This window comes from Ostrea edulis, chromosome 3 (assembly GCF_947568905.1).
Source record: "Ostrea edulis chromosome 3, xbOstEdul1.1, whole genome shotgun sequence".
Taxonomy (NCBI): domain Eukaryota; kingdom Metazoa; phylum Mollusca; class Bivalvia; order Ostreida; family Ostreidae; genus Ostrea; species Ostrea edulis.
Window position 1 is genome coordinate 87,497,362 of NC_079166.1, and position 16,937 is coordinate 87,514,298.

The following is a 16,937-nucleotide window of genomic DNA, read 5'->3' on the forward strand; positions in this document are numbered from 1 at the left end:
ATTTGAACCATTAAAATTATGTTGTGACCATGTAATCTCTGCGAATCTTGCTCAGTAGGGAAAGCAGGATTTAATTTGATGCTGTTATAATCGATCATTGTTTGTGAATAGTATCCTCAAAGACAAATATTTATGGTCCAAATATTATGTTTAAAGTAATTTTTTCTGACGTAGACCTTATAAAGCTGCTCAATATACATTTTTTGTTGCCATGACAATAACCAATTTAAATTTTATTCAGGATATAAAAAGTGCTATTTTTTTAGTTTTAAAATAACATTTTTCTACCAATTAGGATAATCTTATAGATAATACTCTTTTCAAAAATTCTACCAGCTTTTTACCCCATAACTTTGCCTCGTGTAGTTTTTATACCACTAGTATTCCCTTTTGTACAAAGATCCCGAAAATGTAAAACATCACAAAGATCAAAAAACGACACGGGCGATTTTTTTTTAAAAAGTCAATTTTTAAAAGATAAATTCCTACTGAATATACTGATATGCAACATGACTTTGTTCGCCACATATCAAAACGTCGTAAACCTTGCCTTAAGCAGGTCAAAAACTTGGAACTTTTACATCCTAATTCATGTCTATTTGATATCAACTTCACAAGTTTCATGTCCAATAAACTAATCCTATTGGTCTTCTACTGAGGTGAAATTCATAAGGTAGTCAAGTAATATTATGTATACAAGTAGAGTTTCCTCATAGAATTAAAGTTCTTTTAGTGAAAAAAATTGCATACAAGTTATATGTAGGTAGCTGGTGTTTGGAATGCGACACCTTGAACATCAGCTTTTGAACCATACGTACAATACAAAAGCTAATGATCCTTAGAATTATTGAAATTTATCTTTAAAAAAACAAAACAAGAAAAGTCTTATTTTTATTGTACAGTATTAAAAAAAAATTTCAAAATTTTATATGAAATCTTCATGATTACATAAGAATGTCAGACTATGTCTAAAACTGTTGATCTTGTCACAAGTTTGCTACTTTCGGTTACTCAGGGCAAAGACAGGTTCGAAAACCATATTTTTATTTGTAGTATTTGTGCAAAATAATCTGTAAGATTTTTTCCAAGTTGCATCCTGTTTTCAAATCATTTCAAATACAAATGTATTTATAATTTACATGTAGTTCATACAACATGTACAAGTGAATGGTAGCTCCAGAAATCTTGCCTTTATGATATTATTTAGCAGCATCAACATTTTCCAGTGACAAAAGCATAGTCATGCAAGCTAGGCTGAATTTTATGGTGCATTTTTTTTTTTCATTAAGGGTTGATGCTTCACAGGAAGACGGTTCGTTTGGACGCCTGTTAAACGATGATCATCCAAATTGTAAGCCAAAAGTCATTGAGATAGATGAGAAGCCAGTTATTTGCTTTTACTCTCTAAAACCAATACCTCCAGATACAGAAATGTTGTATGATTATGGGCCTGGTAACATGTATCCTTGGAGAAGAAAGGTAATGAAGCCATATTTGCATGCTTGTATTTTTGTGTGTGTATGTGTGATTTGAGGTGGATGAATATACACATGTAAATATTCAATCTCATCGTCGGAAACCCACGGTTGATTACACTTCGTTCCTCTCTCCATCACCCGGGGGTCCATTCATTCCTACTCGCTCGTTCTAATGAATAAATATTTTAAAATATCGTCCAATCAAAGTAATCGTTATAGTAATGGAACTCTTCTGTTTTCAAAGGTAGAACTAACTTAACTTTGCTGCCACAGCAATTCTATACCGAAATTGGAGTGAAAGCGTCTTTTTGATTGGACAAATCGCTTAGGGTTTTCTATGAGCGCCCAATCAAATTGCCTCATTAATTATTCATCAAAACGATCGAGTAGGAATGAATGGACCCACGGGTGATGGAGAGAGGAACGAAGCGTAATCAACTGTGGGTTTCCGACAATGATTCAATCTAATTTCAGCTCATTTGCAATGCTATATTTCATGTTAGCTGAATCAAAAATAAGATATCGATTGCATGACTCTTTTATCTGTAGATCCAAAAGAAGTGCAAAAAATACAAATCCATGGAAAGGTCTTATTTTTGTGCATTATGTTCTTGTTTTGTTGAAACTTATCACCAGAATTTTTTATTGAACTTAACACTCAGAGAAAAGGAAATTCATAGTTTATCTATCTTCAATATGCTAACTTAAGACTATGGTTACAACCTGAGTACAACAGTTTTGAAGCAATTTACTGAATTTCATCTTAGAGTTCATCTTTTTCTAACTTATATGAAACTTGAATGAATTCATAAGCTCAGAAGTTGTGAAATGGTCATTGTACAGTGTTTATACATACAGCAAATTTGCTGGACCTATAACGAAAAGTGTATATATTTGTTTATGGTTACCCAAACAAACCCTAATTTAATAGCTTTCTTTAGAATATATTTTATGCTGGTATGAAATTTTCAGTTTCACTACTGCTGCAAATCACTTTTTTTTCTTTAGAGCTTTATTTTTATGTAATGACTTGAGACTGTCTGCTTACATGTATTTTTAATGATAAGGATTATTTTCAACAATATACAGATTTCTATAAAAATTTTGTCTTGCTAATAAATACCATATGACTTTCTTGCAAAAATAAGGTGTCAAAAAAAATTGGTGTTCTACAGTGTGTCAAAACTGTTGGTTAGATGGACAATCTATTGTTTACTACCTTGTGTTAAACAAAAAGTGGGTTTCACATAGTTTTTCTACTTTAGACTAAAATAGATTGGGAATTTCCCGTACTAAGAAAGAAGAAAATGTATGTCAGGACCAGGTATCGAACTGAGACTCCTGCATCACTAGTGCAGGTGCTCTACCAACTGACCTATCCAGGCAAATATACATGGTCCAAACCATTACATTCCAAAGTGATGTAATTGGTTCATTCTTGTCATCCAATGAAATACCTCATTTCTTGCTACGTTAGGCTATGACTTTAGCATATGTAAACAAACTTGCTGAAATGGCAAATTTTGCTAACTCAAATAGGAAAAATACATGCAAATTAAGTTTTTAATTACTCTATCATGGACTAATATAGTGTTTAGAATGCTTGAATTAATCTTTATAAATTATGTAATAGAATGCAGATTGTAAATTATTCTATTTTATATCAAATGGTGGATCAGTCGAACTATACAAAAGTACCCTGAAATTAGTGTTCAGTGTAGAGAGGGTCATTAAACATGTTAAAACAAAGTGATTTTCATTCCGTTTCGTTGTAAACCATGTTGACAACTTAACAATATAAATTACGTTTATGAGAGCAAAATGGTCAGTCCTTGGTATTTTGCTATAGGGATGTTTTACTGTACATGTATTTATTCACCCTGTGGAAGTTTGATATGTATACTTTCTATACTTACAGTGTTTTAATGTAGAATTATGACCACAGCATTTCTTTTATCTTGGCAGTACTAACTGTAAAAATTAATATTATTATACCCCCCCCCCCCCCGCCACAACAAGTTGTGGGAGGGTATACTGGAATCGGGTTGTCCGTCTGTCTGTAGACGCAATGGTTTCCGGGCTCTAAAGCATTATCCTTTCCACCTACCGTCACCATATCATATATATGGACTACCCATGGGATGAAGATGTTCCATATCGATTTTGGGATCAAAGGTCAAGCGCACTGGACATCGAAGTAGCAATATGGTTTTCGGGCTCTAAAGCGTTATCCTTTCCACCTACAGTCACCATATCATATATATGGACTATCCATGGGATGAAGATGTTCCCTATCGATTTTGGGGTCAAAAGGTCAAAGGTCAAGTGCACTGGACATCAAAGTAGCAATATGGTTTCCGGGCTCTAAAGCGTTATCCTTTCCACCTACAGCCACCATATCATATCATATGGACTACCCATGGGATGAAGATGTTCCCTATCGATTTTGGGGTCAAAAGGTCAAAGGTCACGCGCACTGGACATCGAAGTAGCAATATGGTTCAGTTTGTCATGCCATTTGTTTTTTACACTCAGAAAAGAGGTAGTTTATACCTATTAACAACACCCTTTGGGAGATTGGGGTAAGCGGGGGGTATTCTTAGTGAGCATTGCTCACAGTATCTCTTGTTTTTCATTACTAATGCCATAAAATCAGGGATCCAAGGCCTATCATAATTGTGCAAACTTAAAACAAAAAGATGGAGGCTCATACCTCACATTACAAAGGTTTTGGCCTATGAATATGTGTGCCTATCATAAAATGGCACTTTCTATTCTGGTTTAAATATTTGTGTTTTTAAAATTAAGTTGCAATTTTTTCCAGAGGAAGTAAAGGATATTGATGCCAGTTCTTGTGTGGATGATGAGGATCAGAGTGAGGAGGAAATAGATGACAGTCAAGACAACCAGAATTTCCAAACTGTGACTCCAGGTACTGTATACACACTGCATGAAACAATTTTGAGCATCAAGTTTCTTTACTTGGTATTGTAAGCATAAGCCCAACATGGACTACATACATGGAAATGTGTAGTTCTCAAGACTTGAAATGGAGTTTGTGAATGGCAATCAGGATGATTATACTCAAGAATAGAGCAAGGTTTAGTTCAGGACACAAGTTATTTGCATTGAGTGAACTTTGCCAGTATGAAAGACATTGTTCTTCACACAAAAGTCTTCTGAATGGAGATGGGGGAGCTGAGATTAAATTCCTAGTAGAACAAAGTATATAACTTTGTACATAGTTAACCACTCAAGTACACAGACCATTCAATTAATGAAAGTATTTATTACCAGTACACATAAATATGTAAACAATCACTCTCCTAAATCGCATTCATATGATAAAAATCACTTCACTCTTCTCAAAATATTTAGCTAGTCATGATGTACCACTTTCTGAGCAATTTGCATTATCTATACACATACCATACTACCAACCAAAATTATAGTCTGAAAACTTGATTTTAGGGAAGAGGGAGGCAGTATCTGATAGTGGATGCTCCAGAGAAATGGATGAGTCTTCATCCAAACGACAGATGTTACAGAAAAAGCCATGGACTTCATCTGAAATGAACTCCATTCACAAACATTTTTCACACTTTATTACCATGTTGAAGGTACCTGGGAAAAATGATGTAACAAATGATTTGAAAAAAGATGAAAACCTTTCAAAAAGAACTTGGAGAAATGTAAAAAACCAAGTCTACAATCTAATTAAAAAACAGAAAATGTTGATTTTGATACTACTTTGATTGTTCACTAGAATTGATGGTATCTGAATGAAAAATGATATTTTTGTTTACAGTTCTTACAATTTACATAAATTGAACATAAAAGAATTTGTTGAATCATTATCAAATAGATTTTGATAAATTTCAGCTTTTTAGCTCATATGAGCCAAAGGCTCAAGTGAGCCTTTCTGATCAAAATTTGTCTGTTGTCTGTCGTTGTTGTGACCGGAAGGTCGGATGTTCGAATCCCTGCTGCGACTTGACCTGATCGAGTCAATAAGAAATAGGTAGCAACTGCTCCATGGCCAAGCGCTCAACACATTGAAATAATAGTTTCAGGTCTTTCAGATGAGACCTTAAAAACTGAGGTTCCGTGTCATGGCAGGTGTTGGCATGATAAAGATCCCTCACTGCTCGATGGCCCTAAGTTCCGAGTAAAGGTCTAAATTTGAAGCCCTTAGCTACTATATGGTGAGGTCTCTATATGACTGAAAATCTCAAACGGGATGTAAAACAACATACAATCAATCTATCAATCAGTCATTTTCAACTTTTTACAATATCATCTTCTTCTCCAGAACCACTGGGCCAGTTTCAACCAGACTTGGCACAAATTAGGAATTCAAGTTTGTGCAAATGAAGGGCCGCACCGTCTTTCAAGGGAAAATAATTAAGAAAAAGTAAAATTGGGTGTTGTCATTCAAAAATCTTCTTCTCAAGAACCTTTGGGTCAGTAAAGATGAAACTTAAATGAAAGCTTTCTGACAAAGTGTAAATTCAATTTATTCAAATCATGACCCCGGGGTATTGGTGGAGTCATTATGGGCAATCAAAGTTTTACATAGGAATACATAGGAAAAATCTTTAAAATCTTCTTCTTAAGAACAGCAGAGTCATAATCAGTCACATTTATATGGAAGCATCGTCGGGTAGTGTAGATTCAAGTTTGTTCAAATCATTACCCCTGGGAGTAGGGTGGGGCCATTATGAACAATCAATACCTAGGAATTTATAGGAAAAATCCTTAAAATCTATTTCTCAAGAAGAGCATAGCCATGATAATTCATTTTAAATGGAGGTATCCTCAGGTAGTGTAGAATCAAGTTTGGTCCAATTGTGGCCCTGAGGTAGGGTGGGACAACTATGGGCGGTCAATTTTTTACACAGGAATACATAGCAAAATTCTTTAAAACTATTTTCCCCATGAATAAAAAAGCAATGATTAGTCATATTTATATAGAAGCATCCTATGGTAAGCATAGATTCAAGTTTGCTCTAGTCAAGAATCCCCCCACTACCTCCTGTGCTACAATGAGTAATCAAATAAAAGTTTTTCATAGGAAAATGTAGGGAAAAAAATCTTCTGATTAAAAACAAGAATGGTCATAATTATTAAGGTGAGCATTGTGGCCCATGGGCACATTGTTTAATCAAAATGCAGATAATATGTTAATTTGCATATTACATGTACATGTAATATTGATCAGTTGGTCATGTGATATAATTTTATATCTGAAATGAAATGATGACAATTGTATGAATGATGATGAGTTTAAAATCAGATTCTTTAACACATGTATTTTCAAGAAAAAATTTGTCTGGAGGTATTTTGGAAATTTACTTTTTATAGTATTGTAATAAATGTTTGTTTTCATGCTATGTTGAAGGTCGAGTATCTAAGAACACAACTGACTTGAATGAACATCAGAAGTATTAGATAATGTATTTACAACTGAAACTGTAATAAAATTTTATCAATTGAATTTGTGAAATTAATTTGATAATAAATTTTGATTTTTTACCTAAATTTAAACATTTTGTTGCTTAGTAGATCAGACAACATTTAAATCATAAGATTTAAACATGATACCCATAGGCCATTTTACTTAAACTGTTTGTATTGACTGAATGGTTCAGTACTTTTTTGTCAGTCAATAACTTAATACCTCAGTATGTGAGCAGGTCCGGGAGAATGGTGTCTGGTGTGAATAAGGGACATGCAGTCAATTTGTAGCTCATGGATCTAAAAGAAGAATAAATATGATATACGCTCTGTATTTGAGTCATAGTTAGCACTGTCCCAGGGTGAAGTTTTTGCAGCAGATCTATCACTATGTGAATACATACTTTGCATAGAAGGAACTCGCATGATTGAACAGTGCTTCACAAGCCTTGCATGACGTGTGTAGCAAACATTGAAGGTGTTGTAGGAAGTTTTACTATGATTTGATTTTACATGAAAAAATTCCAAAATATCACATACTTTTCTTAAAGTAAAAAAGGTGCAATTAAGTTTGATTAAGTCTCCAATTTTAATTAATAACCATATCCTTGTATGAGATCCCCATTTTACTGTACTTTTATCAAGTGCATGTACTGTAATATGTCCTAAATTGAATATAAGTTTATTAGTTTCAAGTACCCAAATTTTTCAGTGTAAATAAGGTCCGCGGTTTCTGTTTAAACCATATTATTTAATGTAAATCCCCAAACTTGTACCCTGTGTATAAGGTCCTCAGTTTCTATATAAACCCTTCTCTTGTTTAAGTCCCCAAACTTTTATCATGTGTATAGGGTCCTCAGTTTCTAAATATACCCTTATCTTGTGTAAGTCCTCAATTTCTATTTATACCCTTATCTTGTGTAAGTCCTCAAAATTTTACCATGTGTATAAGGTCCTCAGTTTCTCTACCCTTGTGTAAGTCCCCAAACTTTTACTTTGTGTATGAAGTCCTCAGTTTCTGTAGGCACCTTTACCATGTTTAAGTACCCAAACTTTTACCATGTGTATAAGGTCCTCAGTTTCTACATATACCCTTATCTTGTGTAAGTCCTCAATTTCTATTTTTATCTTTATCTTGTGTAAGTCCCCAAACTTTTACCGTGTGTATAAGGTCCTTAGTTTTATACCCTTATTTTGTGTCAGTCCCCAAACTTTTATTTGTGTATAAAGTCCTCAGTTTCTGTAGGTACCCTTACCATATGTAAGTCCCCAAACTTTTACCGTGCGTATAAGGTCCCCCGTTTCTATCCCCATTCTCTTGTGCAAGTCCCCAAACTTTTACCTTGTGTATAAAGTCCTCAGTTTCTGTAGGTACCCTTATCATGTGTAAGTCTCCAAACTTTTACCTTGTGTGTAAAGTCCTCAGTTTCTGTAGGTACCCTTACCATGTGTAAGTCCCCAAACTTTTACCTTGTGTTAAAGGTACTCAGTTTTCTATATATACCCTTGTCTTGTGTAAGCCTTCAAACTTTCATTGGTTATATATCGTCTTCAGTTTCTATATCTTTATCTTGTGTAATTTCCCTTAAACTTTAACCGCGTGTACAAGGTCCAAGTTTCTGAACCTCTTATTTTGTGTAAGTGTACAATGTGTATAAGGTCCTCAGGTTAATGTACGTTTTTCTTATTCAAGTACACAACATTAATTACGATACCGGGTGCTACAAACATGGCCGTAGAAACCCAAGGGGCCGTGCCCCCATAATCTTGCCGATATATAGTATACTAGAGAAAAACTTAGCTCCTTGATGCTTGTGCCCCCACAACAATAGTGTCTGATTACCTTTTTTTCTTTTCTTTTTTCTCGTCAAGAAATTTTTGCTTGGTAGTTTCTGAAAATATTTGGTTGCTCCCCCCCAAAAAAAAACCCCCCACCTGCTTCCTACGGGGCTGTCAAATATGTTTTGATAATATATGAAGGTTTTGTTTAATATTCACATGAAATATTTGACTTGAATGCTTATTTATTTTTCAACGATCATGCGAATGCCCTATGATATATATACACTATTAAGCTACCTGCCTTGTAATACTATTTTAACATTTTTGACCCTTCAAAAATTATGGTACTCATAATGACTGAGTGAAATCAAGGGAATTTTTTAGCTCACCTCAACGAAGTGGGGAAAAAGATTTTTAAACAGTTTATTTCCAAGTAACTATCTGCCCTAGATGCATGGATGATACCTCTCGGGTTTAACTGTACTAGTCAAGTGTCAAAATATTTTCTAAATGTATGAGCAGATTAAAGTTCTGGGATTGTGTCTTATTCCCAATACATAATTGTATAGGCCCTACCTGAATCAAACTCAGTTGCATGGATGATGTTTCATGGGATAAAAATACCAGACCATGCTTCTGATTCTGTATGATATCCATAATTTTGTGATAGTGAAATTGTTAAATTTTTTAAGCAGGTCTTATGCCGGAAAAATAGAGCCATACTTAAGTATTTTGCATGGATAAGTCTGATTGGGAAAAAAAAACCCGTAACAATATCACAATCTTATAATTATTTAAAGGGAATACGTCAGAAAACAGTGTGTGTATGAATTATTACTATTATAGTATCGCACAATTTGGTACATAATAGAAATTTGGTTTTACTTTTATGTAACCCTTTTTTTAACTGACGACATTTCTAGGAATGCACAGAGTATTCATTTAAAATAAAAATTAGGGTTCATTATTCTTCAAACATTCAGTTTTAACTGTCAACTGTCATTTTTTGTATCAAAATAAAATCATCGCTGATTCTCAGGAGCTTCCCCAGGAACTTTGACATATAACAGTGCCACTTCTACCCCCCCCCCCCCCTCCCACCGTTCCAACGCAAATTCCTGCTGGATCCACATTTATAGTCAAATTTTCTGTATACAATCTGACCATTGGCTTGTTAATTTTTCATCATAGTACAGTTTAAACATATATTTGTAGCATAATTTACGATTTCGTTTTGTGGACATAAAAAAGCTTTGCCCTGAATGAAATTAATCTACAATACACAGAGAAAAAAAAGATCTATTTCGCCATGCACAAACCATGTACCTGTGTACGATGAAGTACAACTAAAAGTGTAGCTGCACTGTATCCATAGTTATGAATAAGCAAAATGACCAACTTTTTTGTTTTTTGTTTGGTTGCTTCTTTTTTTTTTTACTCTCAATCTGTTTTCGAATCTCAACGGAAGCTTCTCGGAGTTTTAAACAGATTCGGCTTTGGCTACTATATACATTTGTACGCATCCAAGTCATGATCAGGATTCTCGCCATTTTTGTTTTTGATGTTAAATTCATCGGACCCCTAGCAAAATCTTTTGTCATGTCTATAAAAATTATTTCTCAAATAAATTTTAACTAAAATATTCTAACATTTCTGATGAAATCGTAATTGTTGAACAGCTCATTGAGCTCTTGTACCTCAGTCGATGAGATATATTGGAGATCTATGACTTTTTTTCCGACACACTGTAGGCGGGATAAGTTATTATCTAATAAACGATCGCAAACATGGAAACCACCACAAGATATGATAAAATAAAAAGTAAAAAGGTATGACGACACATTGTTTGACTATGTTCTCGGACAAAACGTGTTTTGTCCTTCGAACCAAACTGTTTGCCTTAACAACCCCAAGCAAACAGTTTGGTTCATGGGTCCGACAAACCACATGTTGCCCTAGAACCCAGTCAATAGAATTAATGACATGTATGATTCATAGGTCCATGCTACCCCAAACGTGTAATTCATGAATAGGTCCCCATTTCTCTCTGTGTATGAACGACTGAGGTTAGGTCCTCAATTCTGTTTGCTTATGAGGAATTGGGTCCCCTAATTTTACACAGAAGTCCTCAGATTGGCACTCCCGGGTCCCCATTTTCTAAATTCATGGAAATATCAGTCCAGCTCAAAGACTCACTCTGTTTACTTAAATCAGGATACCTACAGAGTAAAATGAGTTGAACAATGCCAAATATGTCATGAAATCTCTCAGTCCCCATTTTAAGATGTTATGACAGGGTCCTCAAATCGGAGTCGATACACGTATGTGTGTGTGTGTAGGTAGGTAGGTAGGTATGTATGTATGTATGTATGTATGTGTATATATATATAATTAGTTAATGTCTACTTTCAATAAAATATCTAAGTAGCCAATGGTTTTCTCCAGGTGAAAATTTTCAATGTTACCCTCAACTACATACAATACTCATACTCATACACTATCACATGGTAATAAGCAGACCAGTAATGCTTCTGGTACAAATTATTATACTAGTATACGTATTAAAACATTGTTATAAAATATTGAAATATGGTTGCTATGGGAACTAAAATATTTCATAACATGAGAGAACATTATATGTATCATTGTTTATGCCAAATTTAATAGATTGAGGATATCATATTGATAAAATGTTGAAATTTGACTCATGTATTCAGATCATGAGATTTTTCATATTACCATGGCAACCAAATTTTGAGGCTATATAATTTAAATTAGCAAAATAAGACATTGGTTTTCTTTTTTACTTTACACATTATAGACGGAAGGTAGTTGCTTTGCAACCCACCTTCACTTAGAATTAGTAGAAACTGTTCCTTCGCCTAACGTTTGACTTTGATAAGAGTCATTTGGAAGGTAAAAATCAAAAACCCCATGTCCCGTGTCAGAGTAAATATTAACACTATACAGAACCCTCATCGCTATGTTCCCTTAGTGTCATGTTTGTAGGTATAGATGATGACACTTCACAAACAGCTAGTGATAACTAGATGAGTGAAAAATTCGCCTAGGGACGCAAAATCAATAAACAGACTTAACGTATATAACTTCATTAGCTGAATAGTGTATTTACTTTCAATATACTCTAGTCTCCTCCTCCTCCTCCGTATCCTTCTTCTACACCAGAAAAACAGAATTATTCCAATCACGACTACGGTGGCCAACAGCGAGGACATCACCGCGGTAGTCACATTGACAGAGTCCTGTGGATTTGAATCCATAGGATTTGTGAAGTTTGTGGTGGCTAACGTCACGTTCCCCAATCCATCCACAGAACTTCTGTTGAGTGTCACTGGTGTCCTGAAAAACACTAGATATAAAAACAAGAAGACACTAGTTTCAAAAAATAATCCAAATGAGAACTGTCCTGAAACTTGAGAACTTAATTATTGAAACATATATAGACCAAATAGTCTTTCCTACTTCCTATATTTTTTTTTATCTTTATCAGTGCCCCCCCCCCCCCCCAGCTCCTTCGGATGAGACCGCATAAACACCAGGTGTTTCACGTTAACAATATCTCCAACTCAAAGACCGTAAGTGCCTATCGTGGGCCTGTGTTTTGCATCACTTTACCGGAAACGGTGACGTATCCATATGAGTGAAAAATTCTCAAGCAAGCGGATAATATACAACAAACCAACGTAATTTTTTATTGCACGTTGTCCCGTTGGGATGGCTGACGTTGCTTTTTTGAGGGGGGAGGGGCATTTTCAGAGATATATTTAAACGTATTTTCATCTGAATTAAAAAACCTTAAAAACTACGTTTGCAACATGTTTACTATGAAAGGTGGAGATAACGAACTGTGATCAATCCCATAACTCTTAAAAGTAATACAAAATAGATAGTTGGGCAAACACAGAACCTGGACACACCAGAGGCGGGATCAGGTGCTTAGGAGGAGTAAGCATCCCCTGTCGACCGGTCACACCCGCCGTGAGCCCTATATCCTGATCAAGTAAACGCAGTTATCCGTAGTCAAAATCGTGCCAAGAACGGCCTAATAATCAGTATGAAGGACGTCAGACAGCATTTGACCCAATGATAGGTTATATTAACGAACTAGATTGTTATAACGACCATAGAATTTGCGAAATACTGACTTCAATTGAGACCGGTGAAACTATGGATCGTATCTGACCATGTGAAACTGTATATCTTTCATTTCATTTAACGGAAAACATTCATAGCTAGCTTAGTTTGACTTCGATTTTTAAAAAAAATGGATTACAGCACGCAAATATGAAATCAATTGAAAAAAAGAAACATGCCCTGTCCACTATCTTTTTTTACAGTGTGCTAAAACAAAATTTCAAAGGATGTTTAAGATTTGAACTTTTATACAGTATAATCATTTTAACTGATCACGGAAAAGGGAATCTAACCTAATTGCTGTTGCTAATTTACAGTAAAATATTTTCCGCATTTAAAAGTAATAGAAGGTCCTGTTTTTAGGAAGGGACATGTACCACACCTTGAGTCACCACATGTAGAAACTGCGTATTTTTCAGGCGTTGAATTGAATTTGGCTTTTGTTAATAATTTTTTCAAGTTGGATGGTTGTCTTTGGCTGTGAAGTAGGTCGGATTTGGGAATAATTTTTTGAAGTTCTAAATCACGCTCGATAACTGTAAAATTCTTCTTAGCTTCCTGAAAGATATTTATGTTTTGGGTTTGGTACATGTCCCTTCCTAAAAACAGGACCTTCTATTACTTTTAAATGCGGAAAATATTTTACTGTAAATGATAACATGTCATGCAAGTCCAAAAACTTAGGCCTACTATACTGCATTATTTGCAACGGGTGTGGCGAGGAATATATTGGACAAACCGGAACACAACTAACAGCGAGGATGCGTGTCCATCGCCAACAAATTAACGATCCCAGTACAAGAAATACCCATGCAGCGAACACTTTGACACCTGTGCTAGAGGCAACTACAGCGTATTTCCATTTTATAAACTTAAAACAGAATCAACGTCCATGAGACTTGCTAAAGAAAATTATTTCATTAAACTGTTTTCTCCTAAACTAAACAATCTTTAATCAATGCATATATGAAAAATTCTGATTGTTAAACCTCTTAATTCATCAACTTTTATCATGCAAATGTTCATGCTTATTTTGTCCAAGTCACCTTTCCCGAACTTTTGTAATATGACGTCATATATCTATTCCCTCCTCGCAAAGACTATCATGACGTCACAATAGACGTCTCTAAGATAAACAACTTTGTATTCATTATTAATTTGTATTCACCTGAGGATGGATGTTAAAATCCAGAAAGCGCTAGTGATTTAAATATATTTTGGAACTGTATATTGTCCTGCTTTTTTTATTGAATTATATATATATATATATATATATATATATATATATATATATATATATATAGGTTTTGTTCTTACTTGTTAAAAGGACACGTGGGATCCGCTAAGTAGCAACCTGCTTCACGATTGATTTCTAAACATGTTGGGTCTACAAGAAAGACATAATAGGCATGAAAACACACCGAAACATACACACACACACACACGAACACGACCCATGCATTATGGGTCAGAATACAATTGTGGCAAGCAAACATAAATCACAATAACAATTCAGAGATTTATTTACAAACATTTGGAAAAATATATAGCAATAACAGATCACTAAGTTACGATATAAATACTATAGCAGCGTCCGATGCCTGCTTAATGCAGAACTGAATTCGCATTGGAGAATGAAACTTGCAATCGACTATTCAGTCCAAAATTAAAGCAATTCGCGGTTTTTGTTTAATAAGTCTAAATGAATGCTTACCAGTGCTTTACCGAGTGTTAATTGAGTGCTCTAAAGAAGAACATTTACAGTGTATTTATACTAAAAAGAAGCATCTCGAACTTTCTTTCCTAGAACGTACAGTGGCAGGGCAAAGGAAATGTTATGCAATCTTTATTGTGAGATGAAAAACCTTATCTAGGTCACAGGTGTCAAGTATTCACAAATGTATCGAACCAACCACCCCATTAACAAGTGTGAATGACGATGAAAACTTAATTATCCACAGTTTAAAACCTTGATACATATAAATAGAGGATATCTATATTGAATGTTTTGATATTTGGTTTATCCAACGAGTTGATATGGTGTATTTATTCGCGAGGTTTGCCGAGCAAATAAATACATCAAATCAACAAGTTTATAAACCAAAATATCAAGAGACGCAATTATAGATGTTCTATTTATGTAAAAGTTATACGATACCAATTTTGAGGCACCAGATGCGCATTTCGACAAATAATGTCTTTTCAGTGATGCTCAACCGAAATGTTTGAAATCCGAAATAACAATGAAAGTTTAGAGCTATTATAGGGAAAAACAGTGTGCCAAAAAGTGATAAGAGCTATGCATGAGGGAGATAATCCTTAATTTTGAAATGAATTTCTAAATTTTATAACAGCAATTAAATATACATCCATATTTTCATGCTATAATAATAATAATAAGACCTTTATTTAACCAGGATTACATATTTAGCGATAACGCTAGTTTTCAATATGGTCCTGCATATAACATACATACAGACAGATATTAGTAAATAAACACAGATTAAAAGAAGTAGAATACATATAAACTTAAGAAATAATTATGAATGTAAGATAAATAGAATACAAAATGAAGCTTAAAAAGTATAGTGATAATCTCTAAGATAATTTCTCTTAAAACACGCAACACTCGTTGAGTTTCTTATGTTTTGACTCAAGGCATTCCACACTGTGCTCCCTGAAATGCTGAAAGATCTTCTATAATATTCTGTTTTTGCCCTGGGTATATACAAAATATTTGAATAAGAATTTCTAGTTTGCCTCTGACTGACTTCGGATACATATTTAAAAACATTTAAATAATCTGGCATTAAACCATGTAAAACCTTATACACTAAAATGACTTTTCTATAGACAAAGTAATCTGATAGAGGCAACCAGTTAAGTTCTGTAAACATGACATTAGATGGTGTTTCAAAATTTCTGATGTTAAGAATTACCCTTGCAGCTCGTTTTTGCAATATAAAAAGCTTATTCACATTTTCAGCATTTCTTGGATTGCTCCATATAGTACAACAATATGTAAAATGTGGAAAAATCATAGTATTAAAAATCTTCAGCAGCGCATCGTTTGACATAAAATATCTTATTCTTCTTAAAATGCCAATTCTCTTGGAAATCTTGTTCATAAGTGATTCTATATGACTTTTCCAGGACAAAGTTTCATCAATAATGATACCAAGTAATTTTGACTCCTGAACACATTCTATGACATGGTTATTTATCACTAAATTTAATTTTCGATACTTTGATAATTTTTGTGCCGATCCAATAAGCATACATTGAGTTTTAGACAGGTTTAAGCTTAATTTATTTTCCTTAATCCACATTATACTGCGCTGAAGATCTTCATACATCTTTGACTCAATATTTTCCACTGACTTATCTGTTACATCTTGTGAAGTATCATCTGCATACATATTTACATGAGAATGTTTCAGTGCTTGTGGATAGTCATTAATATACAGGATAAAAAACAATGGGCCTAAAATAGAGCCTTGCGGAACTCCAATGGTTACATTTCTTTCCTCCGATAAATTGCCTTTCCAAATAACTCTCTGTGTACGATTTGTTAGATATGATTTAAACCATTCAAAAGTATCATTGCATATGCCAAATGACTTGAGTTTGTGTAATAAAACCTTGTGATTTATAGTGTCAAATGCTTTCCGTAAGTCTATAAAAATTACACCAGTAAGTTTACCTTCATCAATATTTTTAAGCCATCTATCTACTAGAGAAATAAGACTACTTTCACATGAGTGTTTTGGCCTAAAACCAGACTGACAATCTGTAATTAGAGAATTTACTGACAAATACTCATAAAATGAATTAAAAACATGCCTTTCTAAAATTTTGCTCACACAAGGTAAAATGGATACAGGCCGATAATTATTAACTAGACATTCATCCCCTGATTTAAAAAGTGGTACAACTCGTGCCTTTTTCCAGTAATAAATGCTAGTAACGAAGTACTTAGCTACTGGGCTGTAGAGACCCTTGGGGACTAACAGTCCACCAGCAGAGGCCTCGACCCAGGGGTCATAATGTAAAAGTTATATGGTA

The 16,937-nt window shown here is 34.3% G+C and overlaps 1 long non-coding RNA gene across 1 annotated transcript; it reads left to right on the forward strand.

Annotated features, from left to right (window-relative positions):
* Positions 1–1,358: 1,358 nt before the first annotated feature.
* On the forward strand, positions 1,359–5,129 carry LOC125674247 (uncharacterized). Its single transcript, XR_007370062.2, has 3 exons — positions 1,359–1,479; positions 4,303–4,410; positions 4,950–5,129. It is a non-coding gene; the product is annotated as an uncharacterized LOC125674247 (long non-coding RNA).
* The last annotated feature ends 11,808 nt before the right edge of the window (positions 5,130–16,937 follow it).